Raw genomic sequence first — 15,767 nt, forward strand, 5'->3', positions numbered from 1 at the left:
AACATGGAATATTTTTCCATCTTTTAAGGTCCCCTTCTATTTCTTTAGTAGAGTTATGTAGTTTTCTTTGTATAGGTCTTTTACATCTTTGGTTAAGTTTATTCCTAGGTACTTGATTTTTTTAGTTGCTATTGAAAATGGTATCTTTTTCTTGAGTGTCTCTTCAGTTTGTTCATTTCTAGCATATAGAAACATTACTGACTTATGTGCATTAATCTTGTATCCCGCTACTTTGCTAAATTTGTTTATTAGCTCTAGTAGCTGTATCGTTGATTTCTCAGGGTTTTCTAGATATAAGATCATATCATCTGCAAACAGTGACAGTTTTACTTCTTCTTTTCCAATTTGGATGCCTTTTATTTCTTTGTCTTGCCGGATTGCCCTGGCTAGCACTTCCAGCACAATGTTGAATAACAGTGGTGACAGCGGGCATCCTTGTCTTGTTCCTGATCTTAGAGGGAAGGCTTTCAGTCTCTCACCATTGAGTACTATGCTGGCTGTGGGTTTTTCATATATGCTCTTTATCATGTTGAGGAAGTTTCCTTCAATTCCTACCTTTTGAAGTGTTTTTATCAAAAAGGGATGTTGGATTTTGTCAAATGCTTTTTCAGCATCTATTGAGATGATCAATTGATTTTTCCCTTTCGAGTTTTTAATGTGTTGTAATACATTGATTGTTTTTCTTATGTTGAACCATCCTTGCATGCCTGGAATGAACCCCACTTGGTCATGGTGTATGATTTTTTTAATGTGTCTTTGGATTCGATTTGCAAGTATTTTGTTGAGGATTTTTGCATCTATATTCATTAGGGAGATTGGCCGGTAGTTTTCCTTTTTTGTAGCATCTTTGCCTGGTTTTGGTATTAGATTGATGTTAGCTTCATAAAATGAGTTAGGTAGTGTTCCATTTTTTTCAATGTTTTGAAAGAGTTTGAGTAAGATTGGTGTCAGTTCTTTCTGGAAAGTTTGGTAGAATTCCCCTGTGAAGCCATCTGGCCCTGGGCATTTATTTGTGGGAAGATTTTTGATGACTGATTGGATCTCTTTGCTTGTGATGGGTTGGTTGAGGTCTTCTATTTCTTCTCTGGTCAGTCTAGGTTGTTCATATGTTTCCAGGAAATTGTCCATTTCTTCTACATTATCCAGTTTGTTGCCATACAGTTGTTCATAATATCCTCTTATAATTTTTTTAATTTCTTCAGGATCTGCAGTTATGTCACCTTTTTCATTCATTATTTTGTTTATATGGGTCTTCTCTCTTTTTGATTTTGTCAGTCTAGCTAGGGGCTTGTCAATCTTGTTGATCTTCTCAAAGAACCAACTTTTGGTGATATTTATCCTCTCTATTGTTTTTTTGTTCTCTATGTCATTTATTTCTGCTTTAATCCTTGTTATTTCTTTTCTTGTACTTGGTTTAGGATTGGTTTGCTGTTCATTTTCTAGCTTCTTCAGTTGATCCATTAGTTCTTTGATTTTGGCTCTTTCTTCCTTTTTAATATATGCGTTTAGTGCTATAAATTTCCCCCTTAGCACTGCTTTTGCTGCATCCCATAGGTTTTGGTATGTTGTGTTCTCATTTTCATTCGTCTCTATATATTTAGCAATTTCTCTTGCTATTTCTTCTTTAACCCACTGATTGTTTAGGAGTGTGTTGTTTAACCTCCAGGTATTTGTGAATTTTCTAAGTCTCTGATGGTTATTGACTTCTAATTGTATTCCATTGTGGTCAGAGAATGTGCTTTGAATAATTTCAATCTTTTTAAATTTATTGATGCTTGTTTTATGTCCCAGCATATGATCTATTCTGGAGAAAGTTCCGTGAGCACTAGAAAAGTATGTGTATCCTGGTGATTTGGGATGTAATGTCCTGTAGATGTCTGTTAAATCTAATTCATTTATCAGATTGTTTAGGTTTTCAATTTCCTTATTGGTCTTCTGTCTGGTTGATCTATCTATAGGAGAGAGTGATGTGTTGAAGTCTCCCACAATTATTGTGGAAACATCAATTGCTTCCTTTAGTTTTGCCAATGTTTCTCTCATGTATTTTGTGGCACCTTGATTGGGTGCATAGACATTTACGATTGTTATTTCTTCTTGCTGAATTGCCCCTTTTATTAGTATGTAGTGGCCTTCTTTGTCTCTCAAAACATCCCTGCATTTGAAGTCTATTTTATCTGAGATTAATATTGCTACACCTGCTTTCTTTTGGCTGTAGCTTGCATGAAATATTTTTTTCCATCCTTTCACTTTCAGTTTCTTTGTGTCCCTGTGTCTAAGATGAGTCTCTTGTATGCAACATATTGATGGTTCATTTTTTTTGACCCATTCTGCGAATCTATATCTTTTAATTGGGGAATTTAATCCATTTACATTCAACGTTAAAACCGTGAAGGCATTTCTTGAATCGGCCATCTTATCCTTTGGATTATGTTTGCCATATTTTTCCCTCTCTCTATTAATATCCTTTATTGTACCCATACCGAATCTCTTTAGTACTGAACCTTTCTCCAAGTCTCTCTGTCCTGTCTTTGTTTCTCTGTCTGTAGGGCTCCCTTTAGTATCTTCAGTAGGGCAGGTCTCTTGTTAGCAAATTCTCTCAGCATTTCTTTGTCTGTGAAAAATTTAAGCTCTCCCTCAAATTTGAAGGAGAGCTTTGCTGGATAAAGTATTCTTGGCTGGAAATTTTTCTCACTCAGAATTTTAAATATATCGTGCCACTGCCTTCTCGCCTCCATGGTGGCTGCTGAGTAGTCACTACTTAGTCTTATGCTGTTTCCTTTGTATGTGGTGAATTGCTTTTCTCTTGCTGCTTTCAGAACTTGCTCCTTCTCTTCTATGTTTGACAGTGTGATCAGTATATGTCTCGGAGTGGGTTTTTTTGGATTTATTCTATTTGGAGTTCGCTGCGCATTTATGATTTGTGTATTTATGTTGTTTAGAAGATTTGGGAAGTTTTCCCCAACAATTTCTTTGAATACTCTTCCTAGACCTTTACCCTTTTCTTCCCCTTCTGGGACACCAATGAGTCTTATATTTGGACGTTTCATATTATCTATCATATCCCTGAGGTCCATTTCGAGTTTTTCAATTTTTTTCCCCATTCTTTCTTTTATGCTTTCATTTTCCATTCTGTCATCTTCCAGGTCACTGATTCGTTGTTCAACTTCCTCTAGTCTTGTACTATGAGTGTCCAGAATCTTTTTAATTTGGTCAACAGTTTCTTTAATTTCCATAAGATCATCCATTTTTTTATTTAGTCTTGCAATGTCTTCTTTATGCTCTTCTAGGGTCTTCTTGATTTCCTTCATATCCCGTACTATGGTCTCATTGTTCATCTTTAGTTCTTTGAGTAGCTGCTCTAGGTGCTGTGTCTCTTCTGGTCTTTTGATTTGGGTGCTTGGGCTTGGGTTATCCATATCGTCTGGTTTTTTCATATGCTTTATAATTTTCTGTTGTTTTTGGCCTCGTGGCATTTGCTGAACTTGATAGGGTTCTTTTAGGGTTTGTAGACCAGTTGAAGTCCTTATCTCTAATTTTTCAGATCTACAGCTTCGTGGAGTAGACTTTCTCTAACTAACCAGCAGGTGGCGTCCACGAGCCACCTGTTCTCCACAAGCCAGATCTCCCCTGCTTAGCCTTTTTGGTGAGTGGGGGAGTGAGTCTTGTGGGGCCCAATTGGTGTACCAAGCTTGCGTGTGTAGTTGGTGTTGCCTGCCCTGTATGTGGGGCGTGTTTCTGGGCAGTCGGGGAGGGGGGGTGGCTCTAACAATCAAATCTCCCTGATGATCCTAGAGTTTTAAAGCTGCTGCAATAGTCTAATCCTTCAGTTCAGTCCTGCCACAGTTTGTCTCTGCCACTGACCCACAAGTCTTTGGTATTGGTGTATGGCTCCTGAGAGTTGCAAGTGGGCCCCTCTTCCAGGCTGTGCACCCCGGGTCCTCTGTTGAGGGATGACTGTGCTATGTCACAGGTGAGTGCCGTCCCCCCAGGGCAGTTCTGGGCTGCTGGGCTGTGTTGGGAGGCTCCCAGTCTGCTCAAATGATGGCTGAATGGGGCTCTGTTAATTCACACTGCTCCCCCTTCCCAGCTCTGGGACATTCAGCTGAGGTTGCAGGGAAGGCTAATGTCCACGCCCAGTTTTGTGGTGTGTGCCTGTTATTTGAAGCACTTCCGTCACACTGGGTTGTCTGGGGCAGCTCTGGGCTATGGGGCTGGCGATGGGCAGGAGTGTTTCCTGTCCACCAGGATGGTGGCTGTGAGCGGACACCCCCCTTTTCTTGGGAAGTTGTGTTGTTTAGTGAATTTTCTCAGCCACTGGATTATTGCCTTTTGTCTCAGAGCTCTCTTAGTTCTGCTCTTGACTTGACGTGCCCAGATTGCAATTCTTTGAAGCTTTCTGTATTGGGCTTCTTAGAGTAATTGTTTTAGAAAAAGGAAAAAGGATTAAAAAAAAAAAAAGGGCCCTCGTCACAGATCTAATGGGTTATTGAAATGCTAATAGACAAAGCAACCAGGGCCATTAAGGAAAGGTGCACAGGGCAGAGAGATCAGCTTTGCTTCGGGATTTGCATATGCGCCTCAAGGCCTGATCTCCGCCCTTCCCCTTTCTGTGTTCACCAGAACTCCAAAAATCCTCTGCTTTTATTTTGGAGTTTTTCGTGTTGTTTTTTTTCTATGCCTGTCTCCTCTCTGCTGGGCTGGCTGCTCTCAGAGTCTCTGGTGTCTGGTCTCAGTCTATCTATGGTTGGAGTTTGAATCAGTAGAATGAGTTTCCGATAAGAGCAGCCACTGCAATTCTCCCTTCTCCTTCCCGGAGCTGACAGCCCCTCCTCCCCCGGGACTGAGCCTGGCAGGGAGGGGCGCGGGTCCCCTGGCCGCAAAAACTTACAGATTTCGCTGATCTCAGCAGTTCCACGTTTTCATGAGTGTTGTATGAAGTATGCCCAAAGACAGATTGCTCTGTGGTGTCCAGTCCACGCAGTTCCTGGCTTTTTACCTACTTTCCTGGAGGAGTAACTAAAACATACAGCTCACCAGTCTGCCATCTTGCCAGCATACTTCTTAAGGGCCTTACAATTTTCAGAATAGTAAATGAACAGTGGCTTCAAGACACCAGTTGCATTCGCCCCTAACAAGAGAGTGAGCCTCTCCTTTGAAGCTTTGAAGCCTGGCATTGATTTCTCCTCTTCTAGCCATGAAAGTCCTAGATGGGATTTTCTTCCAATATAAGGCTGTTTCATCTACACTGAAAATCTGTTGTTTAGTGTAGCCACTTTCGGGACTATCTTAGCTAGATCTTCTAAATAACTTGCTACAGATTCTACACACCAGCACTTGCTGCTTCACCTTGTACTTTCATGTTATGGAGAGAACTTCCTTCCTTCAATCTCATGAACTAACATCTGCTAGCTTCAAAGTTTTCCTCTACAACTCCCTCACCTCTCTCAGCCTTCAGAAAACTGAAGCAAGTTAGGGCCTTGCTCTGGATTTGGCTTTGGCTTGAAGGAATGTTGTGGCTAGTTTGATCTTCTATCCAGACCACTAAAACTGTCTCCATTTCAGCCATAAAGTTGTTTCACTTTCTTATCATTCATGTGTTCACTAGTGTAATGCTTATAATTTCCTTCAAGAACTTTTCCTTTGCATTCACAAGTTGGCTGTTTGGCACAAGTGGCCTAGCTTTCGGCCTATCCTGGCTTTCGACATGACTCCTCACTAAGTTTAATCATTTCTGGCTTTTGGTTTAACGTGAGAGACGTGCAACTCTTCCTTTTACTTGAATACTTAGAGGCCACTGTAGGGTTATTAATTGGCCTATTTTAATATTGTGTCTCAGGGAATAGGGAGGCCTGAGGTGAAGGAGAGAGATGGGGGAATGGCTGGCAGGTGGAACAGTCAAAACACTTAAGTTCACCATCTTATATGAGCACAGTTCATGGCACCCCAAAACAATTACAATAGTAACATCAAATAATACTGATCACAGATCACCATAACAGATATAATAATAATGAAGAAGTCTGAAATACTGCAAGAATTAACAAAACGTGACAGAGACCCACAAAGTGAGCACATGCTATTGGAAAAATGATGCTGATCGAGTTGCTCAATGCAGGGTTGCCACAAACCTTCAATTTATAAAGAAATGCAACATACATGAAACATAATAAAGTGAAGTGCAATAAAATGAAGTATGCTTGCATCCATTTCCTTGTGCAGTACTATAAAGACATACGCTCACTAAGCTTTGTTTGGATTTATAATTTTCACTATTTCCTGTACCAATGAATCAAGATCTAGAAATATACTGTTGATAAACAACTGCTTCCTTAATACATTTGTAGCTGTTCTCCATCCGAAATGATTTCATTGCACCTTTTCCAGTCCATGTGATTACTATATACACTTAACCCTCACAATCATCTCACCAGGTCAGTACTAGTATTATCCCCACTTTACAGATGGAAAAACCGAGGCAGAAAGAGGTAAGAGACATTAAGGAGCAGTTTGGCTCCTGAGTCCTTGCTCTTAACCACAACACCTAACTGCTTCTAAATTAGGGGTCAGCAAACTTTTTCAGCAAAGGAAAGCCAGACAGTAAATATTTCACATTTTGTGGGTCATATAGTCTTTTGCAACTACTCAACTCAGCTGTGCGAAAACAGCAAGCAATTTTGTAAACAAGTGAGATGGTATGTTCCAATAAAACTTTCTTTATGAACACTGTGATGTGAATTTCATATAATTTTCACATTACAAAATGTTATTTTTCTTTTGTTTTTTTTTTTTTTCAACCATAAAAAACATAAACCATTCCTGGCTCACAGGCTATAAAAAAACTACATGCCATAATTTGCTAATCTGTGCTCTAAATGAAACGTTCGTTGCTTCTCTAATTAACCAATAAATTGAACAAAAGACCATCAAGCACTTCTCCCTCATATATGCTAATAGCAAATCTATAACCTCTAACATCACCAGTTTCATCCAACCATGAAGTAAAGCTGCTGTTAGCAAACTCAGGCCAGTAATTGTTCTTCCACAATGTATGACACTGAAATCAAGTCCCACTAAACAGTGTCATTTAATAACAAAATTCTGAAAAGAGCTATATGATGCTTGCTTTTCAAGAAAAATAACTAATTTTGAAAAGCAGTTTTACAAGCTTTTTGGCAAAAATGTATAGAATACCTGTTCTTCAGGAGAAGGTGTGATTTTGAATCATGCCTCTGTTTTTAGTGCCTTCTTCATTGAGAAAATTCATCAATTTACACTAGAAAATATTAGTTTGAGATTATTCTGGAAAAATTCAGCTGGTTTCCCTAGAAATCACTAGGGAAATGATGAAACTTCAATGGCCTTATGTCACTATTTGACAGAGTTTTAGAACAGACAACTGACTAGGGACTAGTCAGTGTAATAAAATAAAATAAAATTTTAAATAAAATAAAATTTTAAAATAGAAACAAAGATTGTATCTCACTGTCTCTCTAAAAAAGTATATTAACTATAAAAGAATGATAGAAAGTAAAACAAAAATTAAGTCAACCTTTCAAAACATAGATACTTCAAAGGTGCTGTTTCTCCAGTAAGCTAAAAAACAAACAAAAACTCCTTAAATTATGTTTTTCTTCAGAATGTTCAGCTACAAATTTATAATTAATAAATACAATTGTCACTCCCCTGAGGCCATTCTTGCTGCCTTATGATACACTATAGCTGAGTCTCCAGCTATTAGAAAAAGCTGAAGAACAGTTTTGTTTCCAAGTTCAAAACAGTAAGTTCATTCAGCTTACTCTTTTTAAGCCCATGCTTCTCTCCTTGTGTGGTTTGGGATCTTTGAAATGTTGGCAACTACCAAGGTATAAAACAGTGCCTTCTAGTGTGCTGCGACAGAAACAATCATTGACATTTTTAGAGAAAAATCGAACTTAAATTTTTCTTAGCTTTAAAAGTTTCTGTCCTTTCTGCCAACTTCTTGTAGAAAAGAAAGCAAAAATTAAATAATAAAAAAAAATTTGGCTAATGAAAACAAAAATTAGAATTTGGAAGCAGTACGCCGTACGCCCTAGGCAGGAAAATACCACAGATACTAACTCTGTCCTAAATTATAAGTTCCATCCATCAACAATATCTTTTCTTAACATGTTTTTAGGAGGAGAAAAACCAAACATTTGTAAAAATAAGGAGCACTGCCTTCTTGCCAGTCTGTCCCAAAATCAGTCAATGAAAATCAGCTCTGTCACTAGATAAAAATGGCCAACAGAACAAAGAATTATGAACTATGTTTTGTAAAACTCCTCTAAGACTGCCAATTTTTCCTGGGTTCTAGCTTTTCTAGTGGTACACCTGAAACTGGGGGCACATCTCATCCAGTTGGAAAACCCGTTTTGGCTTATTCCCAAAAAGGTAAATGGATAAACTAATTCCTATAATGTGCAGAATTTAGCTCCCTATCTGTACCAATTTTCATTTTGGGCAGATGGAGAGAATGCTGGGGGGAAGGGAAGAAGGAAGGTTTAGTAAACAAATGTCCATAAATTGTAGGAAATGACTGTTAATTAGGGATGAGGGGGGAAAGGTTAGATCAGAAAGAAAATCAATGTTTTTTAAGCCTTATAGTTTACATACGCAGGTTGCTCCCAAAGGACTTAGAAAAGGCCCTCATGCCAACAGTCATGGCTCTAGGGATTCAGCCCTCTTGCCACAGTCTCTTTCAAGGGTTGAGGAAAAGTGTTCCAGCTAGAGGTATCTTTTCAGAGGATGGTGCTGCTGAGAAAAAGGAGAAGATAGTCCCAATGCTGAGATTCAGGTAGACTTTCCCACTGAAAAAAGCAAAAACTACAATATTCTATAAATCCTACTGCAGAATGGGTTAAATTGGTTTCAAAGGGCCAGATGCAAACCTCTGTAACAAACTTAGAATACTTTTTCCCTAAAGGCAATTGGTTTACAAGTGAACTACTGGAACTTGAGCCTACCTATATGTCTGCAGAAGTGTGAATTTCATCTGCATGATACATATTTTCATACAAATAGAATCATTAAAAATACTACATATTATCTTCTCTTAGCTGTTTATATTTATGGAACTCAATTACTCATATTTGTATTTACATCTTCAGCTACAATAGAATCCTTTTTTTAGGGAGGTAATATTCAAAATTTATGCCATATCATCCAACTGAAAAGGAACGAAAGTAATAATACAGTATACACAATTCATCAACAATTAATTGAGTCTATTACTTTGGGCAAGTCATTCACTATAGTGGGCACTAGAAATGGGTAGCTTAAAACATATATGAGAAGACAGGGCACAGACATGAAAAATAGAGGAAAAAACTCTAACAAATAAAAGCAAGGATGTATATGATAGCCAAATGTATATAGGGAACCCTCATTTTCTCAACAAATAAAGCAAAAACAAAAAAATGAAAAAAAGTCTTTCAAGAATCTATAAATTCTTGCAAAAGTCAACAATGTCTTCATAGTTAAAATATTATATAACTATATTTAGCAATATTACTTTTCCTCTCTCTTATTTCATGAAACAATCTTGTTTAATACATTCACATATATCTTTAGCAAAAGAGCTTTATCACAATAACCACTTAGAGTTATCTAACTCCAGTTTACATAGCACACCAACATCATCATTTCTCCTATTTCAGTAAAAATCATTTGAGCAACAAGTTTTTGAATGTATGCTGATGCTGTTACCGGAAATTCTGTTTGCATTTCATTAGGATAACTGTTCTTTTTTTTGTTCATCCCATAGATACATATTCCTGAACCCTATAATCAAACAACTTACATTGTTTTTAAATTAAACTTTAGCAATATACTTGAGATGATATCCAACACTTGTAAATTTTTAAGTTATAACCTTAGTAATAGTTATTAAATCTATGTTAAATTTTTTTAAAAGCCAAACCATTTTCCTACATACGCATGCATGCACTAAAAAAAGAAGTAATTGAGCAAGCAGCAGGTAATGATATAATTCTTTGTAATGAGTCAGATAAAATGGTAATTGTTTCTTTGCTGAGGAATAGTTCTGGGGAGAATAAAACCAAGTTGGGATGGAATGCTACAAAACAAGAGCAAGATGGTTAGGAGGGGAAAAAATTGGAATGTATTTTTAACAGCAGAGCTTTACATCTTTGGAGTACTATAGAGAAGAAAAGAAAGGTAAAGAAACAATTTTCATATTATTTTAAAAGAGTCTCTGAATAATTCTTGTCTAGAAGACTTGTCAAAAAAGACAGCACATTTCAAAAATGAAGGTAACAAAGACATAGGCCCCCAAATACAACATACCCCCAAAATCTAAGAATGTTAAGAAGCCAGCAGTAATCTAAACTATATGGATTGACTAGTGATTCATGAAAATCCTTTCCAAAATTAAACTATCCTACATTGTGTGTTGAAATGGTTTTCTAATGAGATAAAGGAACCTTTTCCCAAACTGTCAAACAATAGCCAACCTAAAGTACTAAAAAAGAAAGAGGGAAAAAAAAAAAAAACAACTTATATGTCCAGGAATTAAAACTGGTTATTAAAATATGTCAGAAAAGCAAACAAAAACAGAAAGGTAGAGATATTTATGCATCTAAAAAAAAAAAAAAAGAGAATGGCACGGATTTATCTTTCCAATACCACCCAGAAACTAGACTCCATTTTGTACCCAAAATTCCCAAAATAAAATCTGAAAGAATTATTATTACATAAGAACAAACTTGAAAGGCAATATTTTGATTCATACATGGTTTTCTGAGAAAACCTAACCATCCTGGAAAAAGGGTGGGGTTCCCTATGCTAAGAATGATCTTGGTTCATATCTCCTTTTATAACCAGTAATTTGGCATTTTAGTGGATAAATCACTCTTCTAGGAGTTTAATCAATCTAAGTAAATCTCTAAGTAATATGACAAAAACTGAATTTCTAAATATGAGGACCTCATTAAGTCCAACCTAAATACCCTGACCTACTTCTTTATTCCATTTGTTTCCAATATATTCCACTGGGAAAATTTTTCAGGATTCATAGCAATGTTAAGGGTTCATTAACAAGCTCTGTCAACACAACTTTGCAATTCAGAAGAATAGCAGCTAGGTTTTTATCTTTTTACTATATCTCACAAACTGCCAGTTCAAGGGTATATTCAATGGGATTACCTTTGGCAAATACATATAAAATAGTGAGATTTGTCTTGCATTTATTAACTACACTCATAAAGATGCAGTCCATTACATAAGCACAAAATAAATAACAATACAGCAGCTCAAATTTAAGGCTTAAATATCAAAATAATTGAATTCAATAACAAACCTATTAAACCAAAGGAAGTCAAACTATGAGGAATGGATCAAGTAAAAGTAACTATTTTTAAATAAAATGACAAATCAGGTTGTCAAAAATTACTTCAGCAAAGTCACAGAGACAGAAAAACAGATTAGAGGTTAATAGGCAAAAGAAATGGGAAAAAGAGGACAGAAGGGAAAGGGGTATTGTATGTTTGTAAAAAATAAAAATAAAAACTGTATTAACACTAATGAACTTATTGAAATATCACTGATTTTCCTAACACTACTTAATTTTAAAAGGCATATAGTTGTTAAAGAGAAGCCCATAAGCATTTTTAGAATATTCAATCTGCAATTTAATATACAATCAATGAAAGTAAGAGCAAACAATACCAAAGTACCTATTAGAAAAAACTTCTTTGATACAATAATTAAATGATGAAAAAGGTCAATTTTAAAGTTATTTAATTGTATTATTTTGTGTTTCACTAAAATTCAGTGGCATAAACTGCAAATTGAGATATTAACACAAAAATGAAAATCAGTAATATTTATAAGTCAAAAGAACTTATCTCTCATACCAGTATTTTCAGAACCCATATATCATTTCCATCAGATTTACCCTGAGCTCACTCAAATTGCTGGGAACAGAATGATGGTATTGCATGCTATATAAGCCCATTTCTCCCTTTAAAAGAAAGTGCTAAAATTAGACAATATATTACACACTAGATGTAAGATGAGGTAAATGCAAGAGATGACTAACAGAACAAAAGAATGAAGTACAGCATAGAATACCTTATCACAGCATTTCTTCATTTTCCATGAAGTCAACTTTGATGCACCTGATTCAATACACATAAGCTTTATTCATTCAACATGTATTTACTGAATACTTATTGAATTCTAAATACTCGTCTAAAGAATGTAATATGACAAATAAATCAAGACCCTTTCTCTCCTTGAGCTTCTTAGGAGAATAACTAATTTAGTGTTTTACTAAGTGCTACAACAATTCTTTGAAGAAAGTACTATTATTATCTCCAGTTGTCAGATGAGAAAACTGAGGCTATGAAGTCATTCACCCATAACCGGTAAATGGTAGAACAGAATTCATATTCAGACAGTCTAACTCCAATATCTGAAATGTTTTTTTAACTAATACTCTCCTAAGGAGACTTTTCAGACATTTTTTCCTTAATCACACCACTTATGAAATTTTTAATACCAGATATACTGTAAATATGTATACTTGTACTTTATACATAAAAAGTGTAAGATTTTTTCACCCTCTCCCCCCACCCCCACCCAGAACTAGGTTTCACTTCCTTAGGGGCAATACTGCACCCACTGAGAATGCATTGGCTTTCTTTCTCAACCTCAGCACTGTTGACACTGTGGGCCAGATAATTCTTTGCTGTGGGGGACTGTCCGGTGTATTGTAGAGCGTTTGGCAGCATCCATGGCCTCTATCCACTAGACGCCAATAGCAACAACTGTTCCAAGGTCAGGTTAAAATCTCCCCAGTAAAATTTCTGGGCCTTGAAACATGCAGCTAAGTGGCAATTACTATACTTCTATTGCTGCTATTCACATAGTTATAAGGTCTTCAGTTCCAGATAATGTTCATCATAAAATGAACGGGCAGGACGTAAACTGACTACAAATCCTGCATCTCCATAGCTGGAGTGAAGGAGCAGGTGCAATGGTAGCAGCAAAGGCAAAAAAAAGGATAGAAACAAAAGATATCACAGAAGGGTAAGAGTTAATTTAGACTTATCAATGCAATACACTAAGGACAAACATTTGATACAAAGACAGCAGGAAAAGAACCCCACAATAAACCAATAAGAGAAAAGACATTAAAGTTTAATAAAATCCATTTATAATGTGTGCCACAGAACAAGGCTATCCCACCCCACCCCTCCTCCAAAGTGATGAGTGAAACAAATGATCCCACTTTAAGTATATGAGAGAGCTATAACTAAATCCCTGGGAGAACATTTTCTTTATAATAGGCTTCCACTGTATTCACATAATATGCTGGTCAAGAAAAGGAACTAAGTTTAAGGATATAACAAGATGGTGATGGGAAGAACAGCTCTGAGATTTCAAGATTCTGAACACAATATTACAAAGGATCAAAGGATACTAGTTCATCTCAAACCGGTTGCTGGTAGGATTTCAGAAGCAGGTTAATCAGAAAGAAGCATCTTGCATGGCCATGTGGAGGAAAATGATGGGAGTGATTATGGTGATGGTCAAAGGAAGAAATACTGAGGTGATCCCTGTAACCCTGAGCCTGTGAGTGATTTAACCTCTGTGTTCTAGTTTGCTAATGCTGCCGGAATGCAAAACACCAGGAATGGATTGGCTTTTATAAAGGGGGTTTATTTGGTTACACAGTTACAGTCTTAAGGCCATAAAGTGTCAGCAATCGGGTGCCTTCACTGGAGGATGGCCAATGGTATCTGGAAAACCTCTGTTAGCTGGAAAGGCACATGGCTGGTGTCTGCTCCAAAGTTCTGGTTTCAAAATGGCTTTCTCCCAGGATGTTCCTCTCTAGGTTGCAGTTCCTCAAAAATGTCACTCTTGGTTGCACTTGGGATATTTGTCCTCTCTCAGCTTCTCCGGAGCAAGAGTCTGCTTTCAATGGTCATCTTCAAAATGTCTCTCATCTGCAGCTCCTGTGCTTTCTTCAAAGTGTCCCTCTTGGCTGTAGCTCCTCTTCAAAACATCCCTCACAGCTGCACTGAGATCCCTCACAGCTGCACTGAGTTCCCTCTGTCCCTCAGCTCATTTATATGGCTCCAGTGACTCAACTTAGACCCACCCCAAATGGGCGGAGCAACACCTCCATGGAAATTATCCAATCAGAGTCATCACCCACAGCTGGGTGGGGCGCATTCCAAAGAAACACTCAAAAGAATTACAGTCTAATCAACACTGATAATGTCTGCCCACACAAGATTGCATCAAAGATAATGGAATTTGGGGGAACATAATACATTCAAACTGGCATACTCTGGGAGCCTGTTTCCTCATCTATAAAACAGAGATAATAATAGTTTGTTCATTTCACAGGACTACGGTGAGGTTTAAAGAAGAAAACTTACAGTAGATGCTGCATGAGCATACAACAGCACAATAAATATTTGAGAGCTTTAATAGTGTTTAAGCAATGTGCTGACAAGACTAAGACAAACAAAAAGACCTCTAAATAGACACAGTTCAGAAGAACCAGAAAATGAACAGTAAGAGAGAAAAAGGTGAAGTAGGTGATACTAGGGACCTCAGAGAACACAAAAGTAAATATTAGTCTGGTACTGAATAACTGGAGTCATTGGGAAATGAATACAGAAATACATAGATAACACGATTGAGGAAAAAAAATCAACATTTTAAATGAAAACCTAGTAGGGTATGTGTGCCACTTTGTATATCTATTATGTCCCCAGAAAAAAACATATTCTTTAATGCAATCTTGTGGGGGCAGATTGATTAATCTTTTTTATTAAGGTGTGACCTCTTGATTGGATGTTTCCATGGAGAAGTGACCCACCCAACTGTGAGTAATACCTTTGATTAGATGATTTCCATGGAGATATGGACCCTGCCCATTCAGAGTGGCTCTTGATTTAATTACTGGAGTCCTATAAAAGAGCTCATAAACAAAAGGATCTCAGAGCAGCTGATAGTGACATTTTAGAGAGCAGCTGACAGACATTTTAGAGACAGCTGCTGAAAGACTTGCTGACACTTTGGAGATGCTAGCCCTGAGTCTGCTCCAGAGAAGCTAAGAAAGGACAAAACGCCCCAAGAGCAACATTTTGAAGAAAGCACAGGAGAGCTGAGAGAGGAGTGGAACACAACCTGGGATCAGCAGATGCCAGCCACGTGCGTTCCCAGCTAACAGAGGTTTTCCAGATGCCATCGGCCTTTCTTCGGTGAAGGTGTACTCATGTTGATGCCTTAATCTGGACATTTTCATGGCTTCAGACTGTAAATTTGTAACCAAATAAACTCCCTTTATATAAGCCAATCCATTTCCGGTATTTTGCATAATGGCAGTATTAGCAAAACCTGAACAGTATGCTTAAGGAGAAAACACTAGAATTCCCATCAAAGTTGAGAACAAGCCCATATTTTAAGCATTATCTAATATAGTTGTACATAGTACTATGCAAAGTAATTACACAGAGAAAAAGGTATAAATATTGGAAAGCAGTTAAAATGGTTACTGATAGCTATAATTGCATATCCGAAAATCCTTTATAGTCAAAAGAAAAATTACTAGAAAAATGGGCCAATCCCATAAGTAACTGGTTGCAAAATTAGTAAATTAAAAATAATAGTCCTGGATACGATTCGTGAACAGAAAAAGGACATGAGGTAAAAACTAAACAAATCTGAATAAAGCATGAACTTTAGTTAACAATGGTGTCTCCAAATTGGTT

The 15,767-nt window shown here is 37.1% G+C and overlaps 1 protein-coding gene across 11 annotated transcripts in view; it reads right to left on the reverse strand.

Annotated features, from left to right (window-relative positions):
- The window catches only part of PCNX1 (pecanex 1), a 206,691-nt gene that overhangs the window by 173,648 nt on the left and 17,276 nt on the right, over positions 1-15,767 (reverse strand). For 2 of the 11 annotated variants that reach the window (XM_037832393.1, XM_037832398.1), the window contains exon 1: positions 8,632-9,304. The exons of the other annotated variants lie outside the window; for them this stretch is intronic. The gene's annotated coding sequence lies outside the window, so the exon portion shown is untranslated. Of the gene's footprint in view, positions 1-8,631; positions 9,305-15,767 lie in introns of those variants that run through there. 11 annotated transcript variants of the gene reach the window in all.

The sequence above is a fragment of the Choloepus didactylus genome, chromosome 4 (genome assembly GCF_015220235.1).
Source record: "Choloepus didactylus isolate mChoDid1 chromosome 4, mChoDid1.pri, whole genome shotgun sequence".
Classification (NCBI taxonomy): domain Eukaryota; kingdom Metazoa; phylum Chordata; class Mammalia; order Pilosa; family Megalonychidae; genus Choloepus; species Choloepus didactylus.